The following is a 20,368-nucleotide window of genomic DNA, read 5'->3' as shown; positions in this document are numbered from 1 at the left end:
TGAATGTATAGCTTTTTTCAAATATGGATTATTCCATTTTGATAAACCATTAATCCTTTTCTGCTCTTCCACAGTCATTTCTTATTAAGTGTGTCATTTAATATTCACCAATCATTAATTCCTCTCTTCCTTGCTCATACTTTGTATCTCCTTGAGATCTTCAGAATGTGGTTCTGTCTCCATTCTGTTCTGATTTAAAATTATCTGCTCCTCATATGATTCCCTCTGGTGGTTTGTGCCTTCCTTTATACTCTTATTGCTTTTGGCCTTCTCTTGCTTTTTTGTTTTTGTTTTTTAAAGTAGGCTTTATACTCAGTATGGAGTCCAGTGTAGAGCCTGAACTCACAACCCTGAGGTCAAGACCTAAGCCAAAATCAGGAGTCAGATGCTCAACTGACTGAGCCACCAGGTGCCCCTGGTTTTAATTTCTCTTCTTTCCACTCGGTTTGACCCTGGGCCACCGTCTTATGAAATAAACATATATTCTGTGTGTATGCAGTGTGTTTTACTAAAGCCACAAATAGATGCTATCTGATTCACACGTATGAAATGGGCAGATACAGATCTCTTTGTGATTCAACAGTCATTTGTAAGCATATCAGGGGACATGTTTCTTCTTCATTAGTAAATTACTATACCAAGTGCCATTCATTTTGCCCAAAAGAACTTGGTGAGTTTTGGTACATTAATCCACCTCATCTAACAATTCAGGAAAAATCAATTCAGTGACATAAAATTAAAAGATGTGCTAGCAAAATTGGGTGTCTCTAAGGTGACATGTTTTTTTGAAAGGAGTGGAAACACTAATCTAACACTATTTTAGATGGGGTTTTCTTGTTCCTTTTCAGGCCATAAGATTTCCTGTAAAATGAAAATAACTACACATTTAATTACAGTTCCAAAAATTTACATTCTCGCATGAAGCTTTCTTCTCTTGTCATGCTGTAGTCATAATGGCTACATTGTCTACTGTTAATTTGCATTTTAATTGAGTTTTAAACATTTAACTAGAGGATGGTCCAATAGGAGATTCTATAAGCATCTCAGTAATTGGTAGGCAAGAGTTTTTTTTTTTTTTTTATTGCTATTTTAGCCGTAGGGAAGTCTGCCCGACAGGGTTGGGGTAAGAACTGATAACCTTCAAAGCAGGCTTTGTACTTTGGGGCTGTCAAGAGAAAAAGAGAACAGAAGTTAGCAATGGAGACATTAGCAGAGACAGATGGTGAGAGGTTATAATGATTTCTAGGATCACCCAAATCGTCTGAAATTGATGCCAGATTTTTTTTTTTTTTTTTTCCAGTTAGGGCAGCATGTCATGCTTGTTTTGAGCTACCATGGACACAGTTCATGCAGTTCTATTGGGCTTTGCATTCTTTTATGTTTCTTTGGGTCTTCAAGAAGTTTCTGACACACACTGAATTTTGTCAGCATTTTCAGTAACTGACAAATTTTAACATTATAAACATTTTTAAAACATTTTTGTTAAACCTCTCTACTGAAAGACATGAAAGTAAGATGACTGATTCTTAGATTGTCTTCATTTAGAACAACCTTCTTTTAGTTGCAGAAACAGAGTGATGGTGTGTATCTTCAATGTGAGACCGGGGGAAGATTTTAGTGGATATAGCAGCTGTTGATTCAAGTATAATTATACATGTTGCATCTGTGTTTTCTCTTAGGTGAATCAGCAGTTTTAGTTTATTATGAAAATTAGCAATCTATGAGATAATTCTATAGAATGAATTCCCAGAAATACAAGGTACATAATGTAATGAATAGGAAATGCTCCAGTGAAATACTCATATTCCATTGTGATCCTGTCAAGAATAAAATCAATTGGACGTGGGATTGAAAGTAACAAAAATGCTTTATGCTCTCTGGAGAAAATAGGAATGATTCCTTGTAAATGAGAAACTTCAAAATGAAAACATAAAATACTAGCTATAGACTGCTCAGCATGACTCAAATTTTTTAAAATAAACTTTTCTGATTGTTGGGTTTTGAAACGTCTGAGTACGTGAGATTGGTCTATGAAACGGCATACCCAGTTACATACAAGACTGCTTTAGTGGAAACACTTCTTTGCTTATATCTGTTTTACCAGTTAACTGTTTTTAGCCCAATCCTCCATGTGTACAGCAAGTTGCTAAAAGCTGTGCATTTATTTAATGCAGTTTTCATTTTGTTTTTGTTTTGTTTGCAATATGAGAGGCCAAATAAAGAAACTTGAAACTTTTGGAGTGGAGAAAGCGTATTTGCATTTTAATCAAGGAATCTCCTCCCCAGGGATTGACGAAAACTCATAAATGTGTAGCAGAATTTTGGAGTTCAGAGGTAGAAGTTGTCAACCATTATGGAGTAAACGATCATTTAACCTCTTACTCTAAGTATACTTCATGTAAGATATAAATGAAGGGTCATCAGTATATATCATTTATGATATTATCCAAGAAGATTAATCAGAGGAAAATGGAGGTTGGCAGTTTGAGAGAAATCATATACATGGAGTAGTTAGTGTCAGGATGTCGTAAGTGTCAATAGTCTTTGAGGAAACACAGGCCAGTGTTAGAGGGACACAAGACTGCAGAAGTAAACCCCTGTTCCATTGGAATCTTTCAGTTACTTCTAGAACTAGAACTTCATTTTATCAAAATTTTATTTAGGGTCAGGCACATTATTGATACTGAATAAGTTCTTATTAAACCAACAAATGTATGCTGAAGGCATCCCACATGGGATGATAGAGTCAGACATCTTCTGCTAGCAGCTTACATGGAAAGCAAAGGTACACAAACATCAATAATCACAGAATACTGAGGGGTTGGCAGATGAGGACTATGGACAACAATTTACTTAGGAATTGGACCATTTGAAACCATTTTAAGAGTTTGAGGGACTCTGTCAAATAAATAATAATTTTTTTTTTAAAGTTTGAGGGATATGAATTATAGAAACATCCAGGGAAAGGATAAACATTTTCTGTAGGGTGGGAAAATGAAGCAAGATGAGATACATCTGTAAGAAGAAGTGACATTTGAGCTGGGTAGGATTTTTATATTTAGAAACGTCAATGTGTGTAGTGAAAAAGAAGAGGAAGGGTGGCCCATTCTAGACTGAGGGAATTAAATTGACTAATTACTATATTCTACATTTATTGATTGCCTCCTATGTACTAGGCACTGAACTAAGTGCTTGGAATAGGAGGTAAGAAAGAACTTCACTTCCTGTCTTTGAAGAGCTCCCACAGTGGGAAAGCCTACGTATAAGCCTTGCACAAAATGTGTGCTAAAGGCTGCCCTTCGTGCTCTCAGGCCTGAAGGGGGCGCCTCTCCTACACAGAGCGTCAGGATGGGCTAGGCTCATTCTCAACACTCCTGAGCCCAGCCAGCAGCTACATGAGGGGCATAATTGAGCTGAGGGTGCATTTTTGTTGTTGTTGTTTGTAGCCCTTTTAATAAAAGCTTTGTACTAAAATTATTCATGTATTTATCTTCCCTCTAGACCTTAAGTTCTTGGAGACTACTAAATTAGATTTTATCATCCTTGCATTACTTCATGGTATCCAGAACAGTGCCTTGCACACAGAGTGGACGTTAAGACTATAGGAAGGTAATTATGTTTTGTATTTCTTGGAAAATAAAGCCTACTTTGTTGAAGGCTTGACTATAAGATAATGTGGCTTATCCCCATGTACTTCAGCCTCCTTAATCCTGCCCTGTGGAGTTTCTAAAGCTGTCTCATAGTGGAGGCCAGTGATGGTCAGTGTTTGGGTTGAAGCCACTTTTGACACTTGTAATAATTTTTTGAACTATGGACACTTGGCAGGCATTTTAACGTTTTCATCCCTCTGAAGCTAGGCTGATTATTAAGGGCGGGGGAAGAGGATCATCTGCAAGCTACTCTTTTCATTTATTTATTTATTTTTATTTTTATTTTTTAAAAGATTTTATTTATTTATTTGACAGACAATAATCACAAGTAGGCAGAGAGGCAGGCAGAGAGAGGTGGGGGGCGGGGGGTGCGGGGAAGCAGGCTCCTTGCTGAGCAGAGAGCCCAATGCAGGGCTCCTTTCTAGGACCCTGGAATCATGACCTGAGCCAAAGGCAGAGGCTTAACCCACTGAGCCACCCCGGTGCCTCTCGGGTTTTTTTTTTTTAAGTACTTGTTAAAGAGTCACCTTTCCCCAGTTTCACATTCAATTTAAGTTCATCCTTACCTGTAAGACACTAAGTCAATATCCTGAGATTGTTTAGGAGGCTTCATATTTTTCTCAGCTATAAAGTCAATTACCTTTCAAATGATTTTATAGCTGGCAGTAAATGGCCCATGAAGTATATGAATAAAAATAAGGGCAAACATTTCCTGGTTAAATAGTTACATTGGTAGTCAGTATAATAGACTGAAGTCTCAAAAAAAAAAAAAAATCAGGGACAAATTACTTAGTGGCCACAGATATCGTGCTCTGGTTTCTACAAAGACATCATTGGCAGGTGTTCTGACACACATGTGACCTAAGTTTTTATTTATGATATTTTGTTTTATGTAAGCAAATATCTATATATTTCTAGAGTAAGAACACCTTTGGAGATCAAATATAAGAAAAGTGAGCTATGACTTGGTTTCATCATCATAAATAGTATTTGAGAATGTTGATATCTTTGGAAAATATACTCAACTATCTACCACTGCACAGCTCCTTCTAGGGTGTGTATATATAACCTGTGTTGTGGTGCAAACAGACTAATTCTACTAGTTCTTATCTTTTTAATGAATTGCTTTTTCAAAAAAAAGTATTTGAAAGAGAGCGAGTGAGCACACAGTAGGGGCAGCAGCAAGCAGAGGCAGAGGGAGAAGCAGACCCCCTGCTGAGCTCAGAGCCTGATGCAGGGCTCCATCCCAGGACCCTGGGATCATGACCTGAGCCAAAGGCAGCGGCTTAACCAACTGAGCCACCCAGGCACCCCATTAGTAGTTTTCAAATAGTTCCTTACTGCGTTTTTAAGAACTATCATATTTTCTGGGTTGTTGAAACACAGTTTGATTGTAGCCATGCCCAAACTCACAGTGAAATGAATGAGCAAGTGAAATATTAAATGGGCTCTTCTGTTTACCTGAAGTTGTACCACCAAAATATCTTCATTGACACTAGCTATTTCTTCAAAGCTCTTTATTTGGCCAGAAAGAGTGAAATCAGTCTGTCCCTGTACAGGTGCACTATGAGACATTTCAAAATGCTTTTCAAATCTTGGAATCTGGTGACTGCATTTTATAAGTTTTATAAACATGCAGAGTCAGTCATGTGGTCTGCTGGCCTGTATTTATAAGTGCCATTCACTTGTCCAGGTCTGTACAAGTAGACCTGAAAAGAAATTTCAAGGTCATTTTTATTGTAACTCACTGTTGATGACATTGAAAAGTTATGGCACTGTGTTAGTCTAGGAACTTGGGTGGAAGTGCCCTGAAGCTGGCACATGGTTTTTCTGTGTTGGATTTGCATCAGCTTTTTTTTCTTCAAGAGAATCCATGGGATAGAAGTCTATCTCTTGCTGCTCCTTTGCACCTTTGATTTTTTGAAAATTAATTTTCTTTCTCATAAACTCTATACAGCATTGACGGTTTCCTTCCCTGTAATTTTGGTTTATATTTGTGTATTTTAATTAAGGTAATTTTCAGGTGGTAGAGGGGAACTTGAGGCAGGTTCCCTTTTTTTACTTTCTCTTTTCTAAATAACAAGGCCTTGGCAAAAAGCCACACGCTTAAAAAGTAACAGCAGAATCTCTCGTATTCCATCTCCTGTTCATCAGCTCTGTGGGTCAGCTTGTGCTCTCTCTTTCCTCCATAAAGTCTACATGCTACTGTCAAGGACATTCTAGAAGGCTAGCCTTTTGTACACCCGTGTATTTCCCATCCCCCTTGTGGTGTGTATGTTTATCACCAGTTTCTAATCTGTTGGTGGCAGTGGTACTTGCTATGATCTAACAAGTTATTCTGTAAACTAATATAGCAGATACAAGTAGAGAGAAATGTTTATATGAAAACTAAGATGTAATGCTAGTCCCTTTGCTAGGCAAAAATTGCTATTGAATTAACTGTGGGTAAACCAATCACCAAGGTTGTAAAAAATACGAATGATAGAGAATCATAGAATGATTCTGAAGTCAGGTTGCTTCTCAAGTGTCTTTAACTTTCTTGCTTTATTATCAAGGACGAAATTGGAAGTGGTAGATGATGCATAATAGATATGCTTAATAAGATGTAGAACTCTAACTAGAAGATCTGTACATAAAGCAAAGGTCTGGACCCTACATCAGTGAAATAGCTAACTGTGTGCACTTAATCTATGAAGAATGTTTAAGGTATTACGTTTAAAGGTTCCTGACTGCAGTATATTTATTTGATAAACTGGCCAACTACATATTCTGTATGTGTCTATTCTGTATGTCTCTGATAAGAAAGCTTCTAACACAAAGATAAATTAAAAGCCATTAACTGCTCCCCCCTTTCTATGTGGGAAGAAAGGTGAGTGAAGTGTTAGTGATTCTCACAACTCTGGATGTCCTAAGGGTGGAGAAGTGTCTTCAGGTGAAACTGTCTGGTATGGAGCCAGAAGAAAATTTTTTCTGTTAGTCTCTGCCAGTGCCGGAGCCATGGTGCAGATGGAAAGGATGTTCTGTTGCCTTGGATTATCCTGGAGAAATGCCACTAAGGCCTCCTTTTTGTGACAGAGCCCATCCTAGAGTAAACCACCTGTCATTGTAAACATTCAGCCAAAAGAAAATGATACAGTTATTTCTCATATAATGTATTTGTATCTTAATTCAGACGTTAATATTATAGGCAAGACCTGCATACATCAGCTACTATAGGGAACAGTCTGGTAGCCAAAGAAAATGTCCCTAAAAAGGGCCAGTTCTTGAAAGTTCCTTCTCTAGGTAGGAAATTATCTCAGTGACCTCTTGCCCAGGTAATAACCCTATTCCTGAGAGACATTATAATAGCATCATGACAGGTAAGCTTGTCATTCATTATTCATTTTTATCACCAACTGATGTTTAATTTCTCAGAGATGAAATGATCGTCATAGTAATGCTTCCCTATACTACCTAGTGTAGCACTTGAACCAGAGTAAGTAGTAAATAGACAGAGAATGATCAGGTCCTGGGGCGCTCAGGTTATGATACCAGGATCCTGGGATCGAGCCCCGGATTGGGCAATCTGCTCTGCGGGGAGCCTACTTCCCCCTCTTTCTCTGCCTGCCTCTCTGCCTACTCGTGATCTCTCTCTGTCAAATAAATAAATAAAATCTTAAAAAAAAAAAAAAGACTGGTCAGGTTCCCAAACTGGGATATGCTGGACTTTTGTATGACAGTTTTAACAGAAGTTTGTCTCCTATGTCAAATTGCAGTTTTACCATATTGATTTGTTGGCATGTGTCTTACCTTTCCATTCATTGTTCTAGCTGTTCTAGATGATACTTTGTATTTCAATGTTCAGACTCCAGGGTGTTCATTCAGCTTGTTTCTTAGAACTGGCTGAATATGAGAAAGATTTTTCTTTTTCTTTTTTTTTTTTTTTTTCTGGTAGCAAGCTTCACTCAGTACATGGGAAATTCATGCAGTCTCAGCCTGCTTCTTTCCTACTGATAGATAGTCACTCATGGGCCTTCATTTGCCTCCCTCAAATATAACAATAGCCCAAAGGTGAATTATTCAGACAGTGTGGATATCCTGGGAGATGTGGTGCATTTTGCAGGCACTGATGTGTTATAAACCAATCAACCCAAATCTTTTATGTCTCCTTTCCATATTGTAACTCCCATGAGGTAAAGCATTAAGCTACATTAAACCTCATAAAGAGAAATTTGAGTTCATGATGTGTAACTTCTCAGTAATGGTAATTAGTATAATCTGCTTTTTGAATTTGCTAACTGATCTTTGAAAAACATGTTACCAGTTTTCTCATTTCTATTTAAATATTTAAGACTGAAAACTTTCTAGTTGAGCTCTTAGTACCTTTCATAAAACTTTGTAAGTGGCTCCGATTTTATACAGAATTACATCAAATGATCAGGAGCAGACAGCTCATGAAACTAAGAGCATAAACATAATTTATAACACTTATAAGAAAAAAGTGTATCTTGAATTTTAAAGTATGAGTAAAAACTGAAGTTGGAATTTTTGCATAATCAAATATCTCTCCCATATCAACCAAAATTTATAGAAAGATATAACTAAAAAAGAACAAAATATGGGCAGGACTCCTGATAGAAGAGAGGGTGGCTATGTGAGTATCCGTCTGTGTAGATATCATTGAACCTGTGGGTGCAAGATGTAGATAATATTAGAAAACATGATAATATAGTACATACTATTCATAATCAGATATGTCACTACCCCTCTCTCATTAATTGACAAAATAAATAGATAGAAGATCAGTAAGGATGTAGAAGAACTGAAAAACACAATCAATTCACTTGACCTATTGTCATTTTTAGAGCACTCTGATAACAATATACATTCTTTTCAAATTCACCCAAGACATTTACCAGGATAAATTATATGTTGAGGTTACAAAATTAAGTCTCAGTACATTTAAGAGTATTGCAGTATATGTTCCCTAACCATGATGGAATGAAATGAAAAATCAATAACAGAAGGATGTTTGGAAGGATCCCAAATGTCTTGACACTAAAGAACCTACTTCCAAATAACCCATGAGTAGTGTGTTGACCTGTGCCTACAAGAATGGTATGTCCATGTCTTAACTCTTGGAATCTGTAAAAGGATCTTTGGAGATGTAATTAAGTGTTCAAGATATTGAGAAATGAGATACTCTTGGATTATCCATGTGGGTCTAAACCCAATGAAAGGTGAACTTATAAAGAAAGGAAGGGAACACACAGAACAGAGGTCCTGTGAAGATAGAGACATAGAGGAGTTAAATAGTTAAATAGGAGTTAAATACGCAGAAACCACCAAAAGGTAGAAGAGGCAAGACATGGAATCTCTCTGGAGCCTTCAGAGGAAGTGTGGCCCTGCCAGCTCCTTAGTTTTGGACTCTTGGCCTCCAGAACTGTGAGAAAATAAATTTTTTGTTGTTTTATGCTATCCAGTTTGTGGAACTTTGTTGAGATAACTGTACAATAAGAACACACCATGGGCCAAAGTAAAAACGTGATGGGGAAGTAAAAAGTCTTTTGAATGAATTGGAATTGTACATACAACATATAAAAGGTTGTTGGATGCTTGTGAATCTGTACTTGGGGAAAAATTAAAGGGGCTAGATCCCTATATTAGAAAAGAAGAAAAGTTTCAAATCTATGACCCCAGCTTCTACTTTAAGAAACCACTAAAAGAACAAATGAAACCCAAATGAGCAAAAAATCACTAGCATAGAAAGCAGAGAAACATGGGGGGGAAATTAATGAAAACAAAAGTTGGTTAAGAAGATCAATTATATTGATATACTTCTAGCCAGGATAGATCAGGGAAAAAAAATAGGCACCTCAAATTACCCATATCAGGAATGACAGAGGTGACATCACTACAGACTTAGCAGTTATAAAAAGGAGAATGAGGAGATAACAAAGGTTAATGAAGGAGTCAGTTCTCCCTTGTCTTCCCCCATCCTCAGCCTTCAGAGATTGGTGCCTTTCTTTGAGAGAAGGCCTATGTGTTCCAGGGTCAGGGCTGTAGCTTCCTCTGTGAATGAGCTTCTGTAAGCTCTTGTCCTTCCCACCAGCCCACATGTAATGTTGAACATTTTGATGAGTTCAGCTGCTTTCTCCTTAGCCCAGTCACAGCAGATTTGTTCTTCTTTCCATTAAACCAAGGATGGAAGCCATGGTGGGTTTCTTTTTTGCTAGGAAGTATTCCTTCCTTTCTGGAATTTAGTTGATTTTCTTTCTTTCTGCTCCCAGTTCTTTGGAGACTTAAACAAGTAAGCGATCATAGTCTTGGATTTACTTGGCTTGGTCTTGGGAGGTTAGGAAGGATGGCCTGCCATGACAGAATACCACAGACTATGTGGCTTAAACCACAGACACTCTAGAGGCTGGAAGTCCAGGATCAAGGTGTGGGCAGGTTTGGTTTCTTCTGATGGCCTCTCTTCTTGGTGTGCAGATACCTACCTTCTCACTGTTCTTCACATGGTTAATGCTCTGTCTTTCCAGTGTAACTTCCTCCTCTTAACAAGGATACCAGTAAGATTAGGTCCCATACTACAGCCCCATTATATACAATGGAATATTATCAGAAAGTCATCAGAAAGGATGAATACCCACCAATGTATCAACATGGATGGAACTGGAGGGGATTATGCTGAGTGAAGTAAGTCAAGCAGAGAAAGACAATCATTATATGGTTTCATTCATATGTGGAATGTAAGCAATAGCACAGAGGACCATAGGGGAAGGGAGGGAAATCTGAAGGGGGAGAAATCAGAGAGGGAGATGAACCATGAGAGACTGTGGACATTGGGAAACAGACTGAAGGTTTTAGAGGGAAGGGGTTAGGAGATGTGGTAACAGGATGCTGGGTATTAAGGAGGGCATGTGTTGTGATGAGCACTGGGTATTAAACACAACTAATGAATCATTGAACTCTACATCAAGAACTAATGATGTATTATACAGTGGCTAACTAAACATAATTGAAAAAAAGAAAAAAATTACCTTTTCAAGAACCCATCTCCAAATACAGTCACATTTAAAGGTCCTGGAAATTAGAGAGGACTTCAGCATAGGAATTTTGGAGGGACACAATTCAGCCAGAATATTGTACATGATCTCCACCTCAATTTCTTCCTACCACTCAAGTCTCTTAATCTACCCAGCCATACCAGCCTCACTCTTGATACTAGAACATGCCAGGTATTTTCTCATTCAAGGGCATTTTTACAGTTGTAAGTCTGTTTGGGTAGTTTTCTCCTTAGGATATCCAGTGGCTCAGTCTGCCATCTCCTTCAAGTCTGAACAAATTTTCATCTCTCTTAGAGGCCTATCCTAACTCTTTTACTTAAAATTGCGACGCCTGGGTGGCTCAGTTGGTTGGACGACTGCCCTTGGTTCAGGTCATGATCCCGGAGTCCCAGGATCGAGTCCCGCATCGGGCTCCCAGCTCCACGGGGAGTCTGCTTCTCTCTCTGACCTTCTCCTCACTCATGTTCTCTCTCACTGTCTCTCTCTCAAATAAATAAATAAAATCTAAAAAAAAAAAAAAAAAAAAAAAATTGCGATCCTGATTTCACTGCATTATTTATTCTTCACAATTCTTTCCACCTTCAAGCCTAACATAATATTTATTATTACTGTGTGTCATCTTCCTCTAGACCACTAGCATGTGACCTCCTTGAGGGCAGGGATTTTTATTTGTTCACTGATGTCACATTATCTCAGGGCATGGCACATAATAGGTTTTTCTATAGTGATTCAGTGATGAATGAATTGAAAAGACACATTTTTTTTTAATGATTGACTCCATCTGGTTTCTAAACCAGAGATCATCATGATTTCCAGGAGACTAACTTAAAGAAATAGAAGGGTCCCACGGCCCCTGAAAACCCTAGAGGCTCCATTAGATCAAATTAAACAAGTAACCTTAGGATTTTCTACCTGTAACATGGAAATGCAGTCTTCGGTCTCCTTTGGTGAAACAGATCAAAAGCAGCATATCACAGGTGTTTTATACTTTGCAGTCATTTTTTTTTTCCCTGAATCATCTTGGGGGGTTAATGTTTCAGGACTCATTTTGGGAAATACATATTTACATCTTTCTCCTCTTCTTTTAAAAGGTTCATTGCTCTGTCACATAAATTTCAAGCTATTTAGATTAAGAATGACAATGATTTTTTTATTTCATATGAGAAAAATATTAATTGATATGAAGTTATTTCTTTTGCAATATAATCTTTTAATTTTTGTATGATTTCTTTTTTTGCTTATGGTTTGGTTGTGTGAGAACCATCATGAATGAAATTTATTCTCCTTGAAGATAAATTCTTCCAACTCTCATAGTTTTGTTGTTTATTTGTTTGTTGGTTTGTTTGTTTGTGTCATTTAGGCTAAATCTGGGTAACATTTCCCCAGCATTCAAAGTTGGATACTTGGGAGTGATGGTGTGATGTTGGTGTGCATGCATAGTCAATGGAGGAAGCCACTGATCTGAAGTGTGTGTTCTGGAGTCTGAGGATAAAATAAGGATATAGGGGAAGAATAAGCTCGGGTAAAGAAAAGAAGTAGAAAAGATAAGAAACAGAAATACAAACATAACTGAAGAATATTTAGAAGAAAAGGAAGAGCAAGAAGAAAACAAAAGGTGGAGAAAAGCCTTTAAATAAAAAAAAAAAAAAAAGAAAGAAAAAGAGTAAGACCAACATCTGTTGAGTACCATGTCCCAGAATTTGTGCTAGTTGGGAGTCCTTTAAAGTATATAAATCCTTCCACCAATCCTCTGAATTAGGTATTATTGTTAATAATTTACATATGTACAAAACTGGTCAGTTAAGTAATTAGTACTTCCACAACTTTTCTAGTCTTAACACACATAGAAATGATATTCATATTTGAAAGGCACTTGAGCTTAATCATAGACCAGTACTTTAAAGCTTTTCATGATTTCATGATCCATTGTATCCCGAAGGTTGGCAGGGTCAGTATCTCTGCAAACTTAATTTTTTCTCAGTTCAATCAGTTGACCAGACATAAGTGAACAATTCAAGATCACACAGGTGGGAAATGACAAAGCTTAAAGTTTGAATTCAGGTCTCTTTGAATTCTTTGTCCACCTTCTTTAATAGCCCTATAGCTCTAAGGATGAATAATGCATGACCCTACTCTTGAGGAACTTATGGCCTACTGGGGGAAGATAGAGATAAGAGAAAAAGAACTATAATGGATCATAGAATTTAGACTTATTAGGAAAAATGGGGAAAAAAGCCATTATTCAATTTGGTTTTCAAGAAGGAGTAGGAGTTTGCCAGATGAAATAGAAAAGAAAGAGGGAGTAGACATTCCAGGCAGTAGAAACCACATGTGCAAAAGGGAGATGATAGCTGTACTATAAGAATGACAGTGGAGAGAGGCAGAAGGAATAAAGTTGAAGTATTTTGGCATAGAGAATCAGTAAGTGTAGTGACTTTTTAGGAATGGTGAGTAAAGGAAGACTGCAATTTCTGTCTTAGCTTCCTTGGAAGTTAATGGTTCACTAAGGAAACACTGCAATAAGGAAATGTGTATGAAGAGCAGGGTTCAACTAGAAAGACAGGAAGTTTGATAGTGGACTTGATTTTGACCTACCATGTAGTATGTTTGGGGAAGATTAGTACCTAGTAGGCAGGTGGAAATCTCCTAAAACAAGAGTAGAGTGAGTGGGGAGAGAATTAGTTCCTCCATCCCTGGTATGTATTTCTCTTCCAGGATTTCTTTCTAAACTACATCAACATTACTGCTTTTGAATTTAAGCAGCTGCCTGAAATGGTTAAAAATCCTCATAACAAAGTGTATTCCCCATGTGTTGATGACCCCATGTCCTCCTCTTCAACACTGACCTCCAAGCCTTGGAGAATTGTGGCTTAAGAACATACTGGATGGGGGCACCTGGGTGGTTCAGTCTGTTGTGTCTCTATTTGGCTCAGATTATGATCTCAGGGTCCTAGGATGTTCAGTGGGGAGTCTGCTTCTTCCTCTCCCTCTGCCCTTCCCCCCTGCTCATGCTCTCTCTCTCAGATAAATAAAATCTTAAAAAATAAAAATTAAACAGTATGTATTTGTATTAATAAAATCTAAAATATACATAAAATATAAAATATATAAAATATAAAGAAGTGCTGGATAGATTTATTTTATTCCAGGATATCCTCATTTTAGGTAATATACATATTTTTAGTAAATAATATTAATAATTAACAATTCTAGAGTCCTTCTTGTGAGCCAGGCACTGTTATAATTTACATTTATTGGCTTATTCAGTTCTTACAAACTGTTATTTAGTAAAGAGGGGTTAAATAACTTCCTAGGCCCATGTTGCATCCTACTCTCTGGCCTTGGGAGCTGAGAGTTCCAGCAGGCTCTGACATTTGGTCATGTGAGCCTGAGGTCATGAAGTATAGTTCTTCTCGCCTCAGATTATATCTAGAATTTTTTTTTTGCACTTGGTCCTGATTTGTTTCTTGAAACCTTTTTCACCCTCTTACTGTACTTTAGACATTCTTAGTGAGTTGGTAATGTTTTCAGATGATTTTTTTCTCAAAGTTATACACCTTCTTCTCATATTCATGAGTTCATTCCTCATACTGTAGACTGGAGCCAGGGCACCTGGGAGGCTCAGTCAGCTAACTATCGGCATTCAGCTCAGATCATGATCTCAGGGTCCTGGGATTGGCCCCATGTTGGGCTTTTCACTCAGCTGCGAGTCTGATTCTCCCTGTGCTCCTTTCCCTTGCTGGCAAACTACAATAACCAGAGATACATGGGATCATTATGTAATGGTAAAAGGGTTAGTTCAGCAAGAAGAGATAGCCTTCTTAAATATGGATGAAACAAATAACAGTTGAAAATACAGAAGCAAAAATCGATAGAACTGAAAAAAATTGGTAAATTCACTATTATAGTTGTAGGCGTCAACACCTTTCTCTCAATAATGAATAGAATAGCTTAGCTAGAAAATCAAGTCTATGGAAGAAGTCAACATTGTCCTCACCCAACAGGATCTATCAACATTGAGAACGTAGTCCACTCAACAACAACAAAATATACATTTTTTCAAGCTTGTACAGAAATTATACCAATATAGATCATATTTGAAGACATTAAAAAAAACTTCAGTTTGAAATAATTGTAATCAGGGGTGCCTGGGTGGCTCAGGTGGTGAAGCATCTGATTTCAGCTCAGGTCATGATCTCAGAGTCCTGGGATCTAGCCCGCATGGGGCCAAAGGGGCGTCTGCTTCACCCTCTCCCTCTGCCTCCCCTCTCCCCAAGCTTATGCATGCACACATGCTTGCTCGCTCTCTCTCTCTCAAATAAATAAATAAAATCTTTTTTTAAAAAATATTTTATTTATTTGACACAGAGAGAGAGAAAGAGAGAGAGATCACAAGTAGGCAGAGAGGCAGGCATAGAGAGAGGGGAAGCAGGCTCCCTGCTGAGCAGAGAGCTGGATGTCGGGCTTGATCCCAGGACCCTGAGATCATGACCTGAGCTGAAGGCAGAGGCTTTAACCCACTGGGCCACCCAGGTGCCCCAATAAAAAAAATCTTTAAATAAAATAATTGAAATCAGACAAATGTGGTTCTCTCACCATAATGGAATTAAGTTAGAACTCAGTCACAGAAGGAAAACAGGAACATTTCTAAACACTTGTAAATTAAACAGCATGCTTTAAAATAATTCATGGGTTTCAGAGGAAGTCTCAGGGTAAATAAAACAACAACAACAACACATTACACTGAATAAAAGTAAAATGCAACATATAATTTGTGGGGCACAGCTAAAGCGGTCCTGAGAGGGTAATTTATAGTACTAGATGCTTCTAATAGAAAAGAGGAAATTACTCAAATCAATAATCTAAAGTCTCACTTTTAATACCTAGAGAAAGAAGGTAAAAATAAACCAAAAGCAAACAGGAGGGCAAGAATTGGTTTTGCAGGCTAATTGGAGAATAGGGACTTACTCAGTATTGCTTCTGTTAAAAAATGTAATTGTTAAAAAACATATTATGGCCTTCAAAGTATCAATACCCAATTGAGTAAGAATCATGAGAAAAGGAAGATGATAGATTGAGTTGATGGCATCTGTGATGATTAAAATAGTGATTACTTATGGTGACCTTTTTTCCCAACTAAACATGTCTCTGGAAATGAGTCACTAAGGATGAAGCAGCGTTTTTCTTTCTGCTTTGATTAATCAAAATTCTTCTTACATTCAAGAACACTTTAGTAGTGAGTTTAAGCCACTGTTGAGAAGATAGTTGTTTCTCATGTTCATTTCCTTGTTTATATAATCAGGAGCAGAAAAAAATATCTTTACCAGCAGTTCTCAACCTTGGCTGCAAATTAGAATAATTTAGAGAGCTTTAAAGTATACTGATGTCTGGATTCCACCTAGGGAGAGTCTAATCTAATGGTGTGGGGCAGAAGTTCACAAAATATGGTCTTAGATCTGCAGGAGAGTACTTGAGAACTTGTTAGAAATGCAGATTTATAAGCCCCAGCCCTGATTTAGCTATCTGTGTTTTAAGAAGACTTTCAAGTGAATGTGAGTCAGTGTGTTTCCAACTTTAATGTGCAGATAAACCTCTTGGAGAATCTTCTATAAATACAGACTGGGGTTCCTGGTCTGGTATGGTATCTGAGACGATTACTAACAAACTCCCATGGGACCCTAATCATGATGGAATTTGGTCATCATTTGAGTAACAGGAGTCTAAGGTATATCTAGATGCTTGCACTCTTAAATACTTCCCAAATGAGAATGCTGCAAAGGTGAGAACTGCAATAGCCCACGAAACTTACATGGTCTTTCCCAGGTCGCTTGTTCCTGAGGCTGTGGAGTCATTGAAGAGCAGGTACTTCTTCGTCTCGTGAAAGTGATGATCACAGACTTAACTTGCTCCTTGTTTGCCTAGGAATCCCACCAGTGATAGTGTCATCCTTATTTTTCAGAACAAATATTGAACATCCTGCTTACTCCTTTCCTCTCATTCCTCTACACTCCCACCATCATTCACCTGACCACCATCTTTCATGGTTTTCCTAGTCATTACTAGTTAAAAATTGGGTAACGGGATGAAATAATCATTCTGGTACATTGCAAGAGAATGAGACCTCTCCCCTTTAAGGTAACTTGGATCTAGAGACAAAGCCCTGAAACCAGTATCATCAGAGAAATCTCTTCTCCTTTCATATGCTCTGACTGGACATGTTTATCTCTTCTAATGTTATCAAGAAACATCCATGTTCTGATAATTCAATCTCTACATGGCTAGGTCAGGTCTCTCTCTCTCTCTCCCCAGTCATTTGATGGACACCGTTCTTAAACTTTGCAAAGTTGTCTCAAATTCAGTGTGCCCCAAATAGAGCTCATTTCCCCCACATATGTTTCTCTCTCTGCATTCTTTATCTCAGTGGTAATTTGGGAGTCATCTTTTACTCTTGCTCTTTTCTTCTACTCCAAATGGAACTTATTATTAGGATGCATGGATTCTACTAGTCTTGAAAACACCTGCTTTCCCCTAGGATGACAGCCACTACTCTGGTTCAGGTGACCATGGTCTCTTAAATTGCAGTGCTCTAACTTACCTCTTTGTCTTCAGACTGGCCTTTTCTTACCCATTTTCCATGTAGCACCTAAACTGTTTATTCTTGTCATTTCTCATCTTTAAAATGCTTCAGTGATTCTCTGTTGCTCTCAGAGTTCATTCTAAATTTCTTAATATGACTTAAAAATAATTCATAGGATTAACATATTCCAGTTTTAAAATAAATAAGCTACAGGAATATAAAGTACAGCATAAGGAATATAGTCAATAATATTGTACTAACTTTCTATGGTGACAGATGATGATAACACTTATGGTAATGAGCATTTCGTAATGTATATAGTCATCAAATCACTATGTTGCACACCTGAAACTAATATGGTATGTCAACTATACTTCAGTTTAAAACTAAGTAAGAGAAGTCACTAAGGATTCAGTGCTTTGCGCACCTTTCCTGGAATTCTTTCCATCTTAAATGATGCATTTTCTATGGGCACCATTTTCTCTGTAAGCCTTTGAGTAGGTGAGCCTCTACTGAGTGTCTTTCCATTTTCCCATATGCCTGATCCTTACTCTTCCTTTTGGCAAGATACTGCTTGGGAATAGATTGCTTTCTTGATCCCACCCCTCTGAAGGCCTACATACCCTTGTTATGCTTAATGTTGCAGTAATCACCCTGAACTTCATTTTCTTCTTGTCTATCTTCCTCAACATTTTCCCAAGGGTAGAGGTTATCTTCTTTACCACTGTGTCCTTAGCATCAAGCCCAGTGTCTGTAGTATAGTCTAGCTTCAATAAATATTAATAAACAAAATTCCCAGGAGCACAAAGAAAGGAGCTTGTCATGGCAGACCAGTGAGAGGGCAGTGTTGTAGTTGAAACTGTTAGAAAAATACAAACCACGGTATAGGGAATGGCTTCTCTGTTCATCACAGTTCTCACAGAAGGATCTCTGAGAAGGTACACGTAAAATTAGCGGAGGAGTATTCTAAGTAGGTTGAATGACATATTTTCTTCTTCCAAAAAGCATCATGGTTTTTAAAAAGACCTTAGTTAGCAATTATATTATTTATATGCTTACAGCAGTTATTTATTTATTTATTTATTTATTTTTAGGTTCCATTTTCTTCGACAACCAGATGGAGGTTCTCGTTTCACTGACACAAATCCATATTCTTAATTCTCACCTCTTTTTTTTTTTTTTTTTTTTTTTTACTTTGGATCTCTGATTGTATGTGGTAAATTGCCTGATACACACTTAATTAGCAGCCGGGCGGAGAAGAATCAAGCTCCTTCAGCTTGCACAGCTGGCACTTTCCTTTGGTGAGTGAGGAAGTCGCACCATTCTAAAAGATCTGCAGATCTGTGGAATCTCCTCTTCCAGGGAGCTAGAATTCCCGACTTTGAAGGAAATGCCAGGTTTAAAAAATTGTAGTTCATTTCCTACACAGGAATTTGCCTAAGGAAATTTTGTAACATAACCCAAACTTCAGTGAATAAACAGTGAACAAGTAAGTGTATGGATTGGTGAAACACTTCAGCCTAGCATCTCCCGGGCCTTCTGTCAGTATGCCACCAGAATTCTGCGCCCCAGCAGCCATCTGGCTTTGACAGCTTCTGCTTCGCATTTCTGTTTTGTCAGTTCTTCTTTTGCAAATTTGCAGAGCACTATTCTGCTGGTGACTTCCCTGCAGAGGGACAATGGTCCCTTTCTAGACCACATCTCAGTGCAAATTAATGTCAGAGTTTCTCCTATAGGGGGCGCCTGGCACCCTGAGGGCCTGTGGGGTCTTTCTCCCTGGGCCTTGACTCACTGAGTTGGGAACCATTTAGGCTTATTCTTCTGTGCTTTTCCTCATGCCTGATACTCAGGCATTGCCCTCAGATCTGTTTCCTCATTCTCCATCTCCTGGGCTTATCTAAATGGTATTTCTCAGGGTTTACCTCAAGCTTCATTTGCTCCTGCAATTAGGGCACAGATCATGGTCTTGAGATACTTTGCTGTTCTTTTTTTTTTTTTTTTAAGATTTTATTTATTTATTTGACAGACAGAGATCACAAGTAGGCAGAGAGGCAGGCAGAGAGAGAGAGAGAGAGAGAGAGAGAGAGAGGGAAGCAGGCTTCCTGCGGAGCAGGGAGCCCGATGCGGGGCTCGATCCGAGGACCCTGAGATCATGACCCGAGCCGAAGGCAGCAGCCCAAACCACTGAGCCACCCAGGCGCCCCAACTTTGCTGTTCTTAATACTGCGTGCCATTCTCTCAAATTATTTCATGTTCTTTTTCCTTTATTTGTAAGAGGATAGTCCAGTGCAGTGTGTAACTCCATATTAATCCATTTAAGTGCTATGCTTCATTTGAAATGACATATCAGGCTCTTTGTATCATATTTCCCATTGTCTTCTCTGAAAACCAGGTTAGCACAGGCACGACTGGGGGTTATGAGAACATTTCTCCTGGCCTTTTAAATGGCTTTCAAAATTACTCCACAGGGCTTGTTATTTTGTGGGGATTATGCCTCTCTGACTCTCATGTAAGTAGTCAGTCTTCCTCTCACCTGGTGTGGGCCTGGTGAAAAAAGAATCAGAAAGTGAAATTGGAGGATTAGAGGTTAGAAGAAACTGGTTAGTTTCTTTGTTCCTTTATTTCCCAGTTACAAGGAAATAATGTGATCAATTACATTTCTCTTCAACTTAAGAGCAGCAGCACATAGTACCAGTCTCTGCTACATTAAAAATTCAGTAAATAGACTGATCACATTAGAGAGGGTAGCTATTGAAGAAAAAAAAAAAGTAACCTCATATTGAAATGGAAGTTACATCAGCAGCCTCCTGCCCTTTGGTCACTATCCATATCCTCTATTCCGTTTGGTATCTTGAAATCAGTAAAATGGGGTTGTCAAAGAACCTTATGAGAAATACATGGATGTTCTTGCTAGGTAAGCTGAAGTTTTTGGAATGGATATGTTTCATTAATAAAGAACGATGTAGCAATATTTACATGGTAAATCTTTAAATAGAAGATGACACTTTAAATTTAAGTCCAGGGTTACCGTTTCAGAATTGTGGGGAGGGGGGGCATGAATGATAAGTGGGAGCCCCATTGAGAAAATTTCT

The 20,368-nt window shown here is 38.1% G+C and overlaps 1 protein-coding gene across 5 annotated transcripts in view; it reads left to right on the top strand.

Annotated features, from left to right (window-relative positions):
* Positions 1–20,368, top strand: part of LOC132028661 (cAMP-specific 3',5'-cyclic phosphodiesterase 4D-like) — a 907,530-nt gene that overhangs the window by 217,661 nt on the left and 669,501 nt on the right. For 4 of the 5 annotated variants that reach the window (XR_009407493.1, XM_059417921.1, XM_059417919.1 and 1 more), the window contains exon 3: positions 3,502–3,609. The exons of the other annotated variant lie outside the window; for it this stretch is intronic. The gene's annotated coding sequence lies outside the window, so the exon portion shown is untranslated. The remainder of the gene's footprint in view (positions 1–3,501; positions 3,610–20,368) is intronic. 5 annotated transcript variants of the gene reach the window in all.

The sequence above is a fragment of the Mustela nigripes genome, chromosome 12, assembly GCF_022355385.1.
Source record: "Mustela nigripes isolate SB6536 chromosome 12, MUSNIG.SB6536, whole genome shotgun sequence".
NCBI classification, from domain to species: Eukaryota; Metazoa; Chordata; class Mammalia; order Carnivora; family Mustelidae; genus Mustela; species Mustela nigripes.
This window is presented reverse-complemented; position numbering and strand designations above follow the sequence as displayed.